Source organism: Salvelinus namaycush, unplaced genomic scaffold (assembly GCF_016432855.1).
Source record: "Salvelinus namaycush isolate Seneca unplaced genomic scaffold, SaNama_1.0 Scaffold2482, whole genome shotgun sequence".
NCBI classification, from domain to species: domain Eukaryota; kingdom Metazoa; phylum Chordata; class Actinopteri; order Salmoniformes; family Salmonidae; genus Salvelinus; species Salvelinus namaycush.
Window position 1 is genome coordinate 27,501 of NW_024059322.1, and position 6,598 is coordinate 34,098.

General features: G+C 40.3%; 1 pseudogene; it reads left to right on the plus strand.

The window, feature by feature from the left end:
• LOC120039024 overlaps positions 1-616 on the plus strand; it is a 27,872-nt pseudogene extending 27,256 nt beyond the window's left edge.
• Positions 617-6,598: the final 5,982 nt, after the last annotated feature.

A 6,598-nucleotide genomic window follows, 5' to 3' on the forward strand; every position in this document is an offset into this window, starting at 1 on the left:
ATGGCGAAGAAGTGTATTTCACTGAGAATGGGGACGTGACTGCCAAGTATGACTTTGTCAACTGGCAGCCGAAGGAGGATGGCAGTGTGGAGTGAGTTACTGTTGGTCTCTATGATGCCTCGCTACCTGCAGACAGACAACATACTATCAACAACAGGTCCTTGGTATGGACACAGCATTTTCTAAATGCATGCTAGGTGTTGTAGGCTGTCATTTGTAACAGTACACAGAGTAGTTGATTGTGTCACATTGGCCCCTATGTAATCCACCAACGCTTCATTGCAGGTGCCTGTGGATATAGGACTTCTGGCTGTCGATTGTGCTGGATTTTCTTGCTCGAAACCTGCCTGATAACTTCAATGAGGCCAAATTCATCACCTTCAGCATGCTCATATTCTGTGCAGTCTGGATCACCTTTATCCCAGCTTATGTCAGCTCTCCTGGGAAGTTCACTGTAGCTGTGGAGATCTTTGCCATTCTGGCCTCCAGTTTTGGTTTACCGTTCTGCATATTTTCTCCTAAATGTTGCATTATATTTCTGAGGCCAGAGCAAAACACCAAGAAACATATGAAGGGGAAGACATCCAATGATGTACGTTATAACATAACATTATGACATTATATCATATAACATTATAATGTTATTAACATATATTAGAAAGTGCCTACTAACTGAGATTGTATATCTCAAATGTTCTGTAAAGAACTGTGAGGACAACATCTGCTACATGTTTCCACCTTAATAAAGAATATAAGTATTTTGTGTGTTTTTAGTGTTGTGTGCATTTAAATACTGTCGTGGCAGAATCAGATTTAGCTAGGTAACATAGATAGATAAGATGTTATTTTCATCATATGCTTGTGAGATACTTGTCATTAGAATGGTGCCCCTGCATAGGGTTGGCAGTGCATTTTCCCCTCTGAGCTAGGGCTTAGTCAATTGGGGCCCAGAGAGGGGAGAGGTCAGGCTTGTCTTCATATGTCAATGTATCTGTTAAACCATGTGGTGCTATGTAGAATATCAGAAGGGGAGGAGGACAGAATGGAGAAAAAAAAATCTTATGGGAATGTGTATGTAACTATTCCTAAACCATGTGAAGGGATGGCGTTATTAATGGGGAACCAGTTAGTTATCTCATACAATGTCTGTACGCCAGTCACTCCCTACTTTTCTCATTGGGCTAAGGAGTAAGGCAGTGTTTGGAACCATTGTATGTCCCTTCTGAGGTTGCCCTTATCTTGATCTGGTATATGACCTAAGAGGCTCACTGTCTTCAGTGAGTTTGTCCAGGTTTGGGAGTATCTAGGATTGACAATTGATATATGCCATTGGATGAGGTAATGTTTTGGTAGACAGTGAAGTACCAAGCATGAGATTGAAACCTCGTCTTTAGGAGACCAAACTGAACGATGATTTATAGCTGATGCTGTCTAGCTATGGGATACTCCTCTTTCAAGTAAGAGGTTCTTTGTAAGTTGAGAGGGGTGTATCTTGGCTATAAATGAAACTAAGAAATGTTTTGTAAGGACTCTCAGAGAATTCATTGATAGACACTGAATTGATCTGAGAGTCATAAAGGGCTATGGTGAAGCTTATATATTATTAAAGATGGATTTTATAATATAACTCTGACTTGTGTGTGGTTGGCTCTCTCTCTCTCTTTATTGAGTAATACAGGAAATTACCATGACAATACATCACATTCAACAAGAGTATTGATTATTACCTTTTGTCAAATAATAGATTTTCAAACATGAACATGAGGACATTGTCAAAGATGGACAGGCTATCTCAAGATGTTAATGTGTAAACAAAATCACAGGGCAGGAAGACAAACAGACAGACATGCAGACAGACATGCAGACAGACATGCAGACAGACAGACAGACGGACAGACAGACAGACAGACAGACAGACAGACAGACAGACAGACAGACAGACAGACAGACAGACAGACAGACAGACAGACAGACAGACAGACAGACAGACAGACAGACAGACAGACAGACAGACAGACAGACAGACAGACAGACAGACAGACAGACAGACAGACAGACAGACAGACAGACAGACTATCTGCTGCAGACACGCAGGACTTTTGACAAACACACACACACACACACACACACACACACACACACACACACACACACACACACACACACACACACACACACACACACACACACACACACAGACAGTAGGATGACTCTCTACAGATACAGAGGAGCTGCTGCTAATGCCACAGAGCGCAGCCCCAGGGGAGGAAACACCTCAAGGCCCCCAGCTCATCCTCTAACACAACAATAACAGTAGCAGCTTCCCATCCAGGGACACAGTATCATATACAGATACCGTCAAATATTGGCCATCTTTGCATTATTCACTATTTATTCCAAAGTAAGTTGAAGTTGAAATGGAAACATTTAGTGTTTACATTTGATTTAAAAGTGCACAGGACCAATACAAAGGAAAAAGTCCAAATTAATTTGGTTGGAAGTAATGATACTCGTTTACTGTGTAATTTAACTCACCTGGGGTTAGTAAAAATAGTCATCAACAAGTTTTGAAAAGAAAAACAGAACATTCTGCTCCATCGCACTCCATTGTATAGAGCAAGGATGCAAAGTACAGTTCAAGTCGGAAGACCTACATAAGTCTGGTTCATCCTTGGGAGCAATTTCCAAATGCCTGAAGGTACCACGTTCATCTGTACAAACAATAGTTCGCAAGTATAAACACCATGGGTCCACGCAGCCGTAATTCCGCTGAGGAAGGAGACGCGTTCTGTCTCCTAGAGATTAACGTACTTTGGTGCGAAAAGTGCAAATAAATCCCAGAACAACAGCAAAGGACCTTGTGAAGATGCTGGAGGAAACAGGTACAAAAGTATCTACACTCACAGTAAAACGAGTCCTCTATTGACATAACCTGAAAGGCCGCTCAGCAAAGAAGAAGCCACTGCTCCAAAACCGCCATAAAAAAGCCAGACTACGGTTTGCAACTGCACATGGGGACAAAGATCATACTTTTTGGACAAATGTCCTCTGGTCTGATGAAACAGAAATAGAACTGTTTGGCCATAATGACCATCGTTATGTTTGGAGGAAAAAAGGGGACGCTTGCAAGCCGAAGATCATCATCCCAACCATGAAGCACGGGGGTGGCAGCATCATGTTGTGGGGGTGCTTTGCTGCTTGAGGGACTGGTGCACTTCACAAAATAGATGGCATCATGAGGACGGAAAATTATGTGGATATATTGAAGCAACATCTCAAGACATAAGTCAGGAAGTTAAAGCTTGATAGCAAATGGGAATGTATTGAAATAAATAAAAGCTGAATAAATCATTCTCTCTACTATTATTCTGACATTTCACATTCAGAAAAAAAATGGTGATCTTAACTGACATAAGACAGTGAATTTTTACTAGTATTAAATGTCATGAATTGTGAAAAACGGAGTTTAAATGTATTTGGCTAGGTGTATGTAAACTTCCGACTTCACCTGTACCTTACCAGTCAAAAGTTTGGACACGCCTACTCATTTAAGGGTTTTAACTTATTTGTAATATTTTCTACATTGTAGAATAATAGTGAAGACATAAAAACTATGAAATAACACACTTAGAATCATGTAGTGACCAAAAAAGTGTTAAACAAATCAAAATATATTTTATATTTGTAATTCTTCAAAATAGCCACTCTTTGCCTTGATGACAGCTTTGCACACTGTTGGTATTCTCTCAACCAGCTTCATGAAGTAGTCACCTGGAATGCATTTGAATTAACAGGTGTGCCTTGTTAAAATGTATTTGTGCAATCTATTTCCTTCTTTATGCATTTGAGACAATCAGTTATATTGTGACAAGGTAGGGGTGGAAAACAGACGATAGCCCTATTTGGTAAAAGACCAAGTCCATATTATGACAAGAACAGCTCAAATAAGGAAAGAGAAACAACAGTCCATCATTACTTTAAGACATGAAGGTCAGTCAGAACGGAACATTTGCAAAAACCATCAAGCGATATGATGAAACTGGCTCTCATGAGGCCCGCCACAGGAAATGAAGACCAAGAGTTACCTCTGCTGCAGAAGATTCATTAGAGTTACAAGCCTCAGAAATTGCAGCCAAATAAATGCTTCACAGAGTTTAAGTAACAGACACATCTCAAGATCAACTGTTCAGAGTAGACTGCGTGAATCAGGCCTTCATGGTCGAATTGCTGATAGTACTAAAGGACACCAACAAGAAGAAGAGACTTGCTTAGGCCAAGAAGCATGAGCAATGGACACTAGACTGGTGGAAATCTGCCATTTGGTCTGATGAGTCCAAATTTGAGATTTTTGCTTCCAACTGCTGTGTATTTGTGAGATGTAAAGTAGGTGAATGAATGATCTCCGCATGTGTGGTGCCCACCGTGAAGCATGGAGGAGGAAGTGGGATGGTGTGATGGTGCTTTGCTGGTGACACTGTCAGTGATTTATTTAGAATTTAAGGCACACTTAACCAGAATGGCTTCCACAGCATTCTGCAGTGATACGCCATCCCATCTGGTTGGCACTTAGTTGGTCTATCATTTCTTTTTCAACAGGACAATGTCCCAAAACAGGCTGTGTAAGGGCTATTTGAACAAGGAGAGTGATGGAGTGCTGCATTAGATGACCTGACCTCCACAATCACCCCACCTCAACCCAATTGAGATGGTTTGGGATGAGTTGGACTGCAGAGTGAAGGAAAAGCAGCCAACACGTGCTCAAAGTATGTGGGAACTCCTTCAAGACTGTGGGAAAAGCATCCCTCATGAAGATGGATGAGAGAATGCCAAGAGTGGGCAAACCTGTCATTACGGCAATTTAAAACCTCTCTGGGATAGGGTCTAGTTTCCTGAATTTTCCTGAATCCGCCCAGAATTTAATATTTTGAGCTCCCAGGCTCTTATTATGGAAACCTATTGTTTCTATGTACATCTGTCTCCCAGATTGCAATTCCTATGGCTTCCACTAGATGTCAACAGTTTTTATTCAAGGTTTCAGGCTTTTTTTTGAAAAATGAACAAGTATTTTGAGTTCTTGTTAGGAGACAAACTGAATAATATTTGTCTTTCAGCTCGCACGCTTACGAATTTTTCTTTCCTAATGAACATACTACTTTCCGTATGAAATATTATAGTTTATTTACATTTTAAGTACCTGAGGATTGAATAGAAATGTTGTTTGACTTGTTTGGACGAAGTTTAGCGGTAGCTTTTTGGACTCCTTTGTCTGCATGTTGAACGTGTGGATTACTGAAATCAACGGCGCCAACTAAACTGACTTTGGGATATAAAGAAGCATTTTATCGAACAAAATGACCATTCATGTTGTAGCTGGGACCCTTGGGATTGCAAACAGAGGACGAACTTCAAAGGTAAGTGATTTCTTAAATCGCTATTTGTGATTTTGTGAAGCCTGTGCTGGTTGAAAAATATGTTGATCTGGGGCGCCATCCTCAGACAATTGCATGGTATGCTATCGCCATAAAGCCTTTTTGAAATCTGACAACGCAGTTAGATTAACAAGAAGTTAAGCTTTTAAATGATATAAGATACTTGTATGTTAATTCATGTTTAATATTACGAATATTTATTTGAATTGCGCGCCCTCCTATTTCACCGGAAGTTGTCGGCTTGTGTACCGATAGCGGAACAGCTGTCCCTAATTAACTCTAGGCATGTCATTTAATAATAAAATCTTGTTTACAATGACATCCTACCCCAGATGACGCTGAGCCAATTGTGCGCCGCCCAATTGGACTCCCAATCACAGCCAGATGTGATATAGCCTGGAATTGAACCAAGGAACAGTAGTGAGACCTCTTGCACTGTAATGCAGGGCCGTAGACCGCTTCGCCACTCGGGAGCCAAATAAACAACTGCCAGAAGTGGAAACAACTGGCAAAGGTTGGCTACTTTGATGAACCTCAAATATAAAATATATTGTTTATTAACACTTTTTTGGTTACTACACATGATTCTATATGTGTTATTTCATAGTTTTGATGTCTTCAATTTTATTCTAAAATGTAGGAAATAGTAAAAATAAACAAAAAGCCTTGAATATGTAGTTGTGTCCAAACTTTTGACTGGTACTGTGTGTTGAAGTGTGTCAAATATGTTTGAAAACACTATGTTAAAAGCACTGTGTGGGCTTGTCCCTAGGATTACCAAAGACAAAGAGCTGGATCAGTGGGTCACCAATCAGGGCCTTGCAACAGTAACAAGCGGTGATGTGAATCAGTGGGTCACCAATCAGGGCCTTCTTTGCGACCATCAGGTTACGTCCCCGGGACAAACCGTGAGCTGGACAAAAACCTTGTCTATGATGAGATAAGGAGTTGGGATACTGACAGGCTGGGCTACGTTGCTAATATGAGCAAACAGTGGATAAATAAATGCAGACTTCTGACATTGTGGAAATAAAAATGTATATGCGTCATGCTTTACCAGATGTTTTGTTTTGTGTGATAATTTCAACACACACGTAAAATAATAGAAAAAGTATTATTTATTTCAAACCCAAACTTGTTCTATTGTTTTATGTATGTCTTTAAATTGT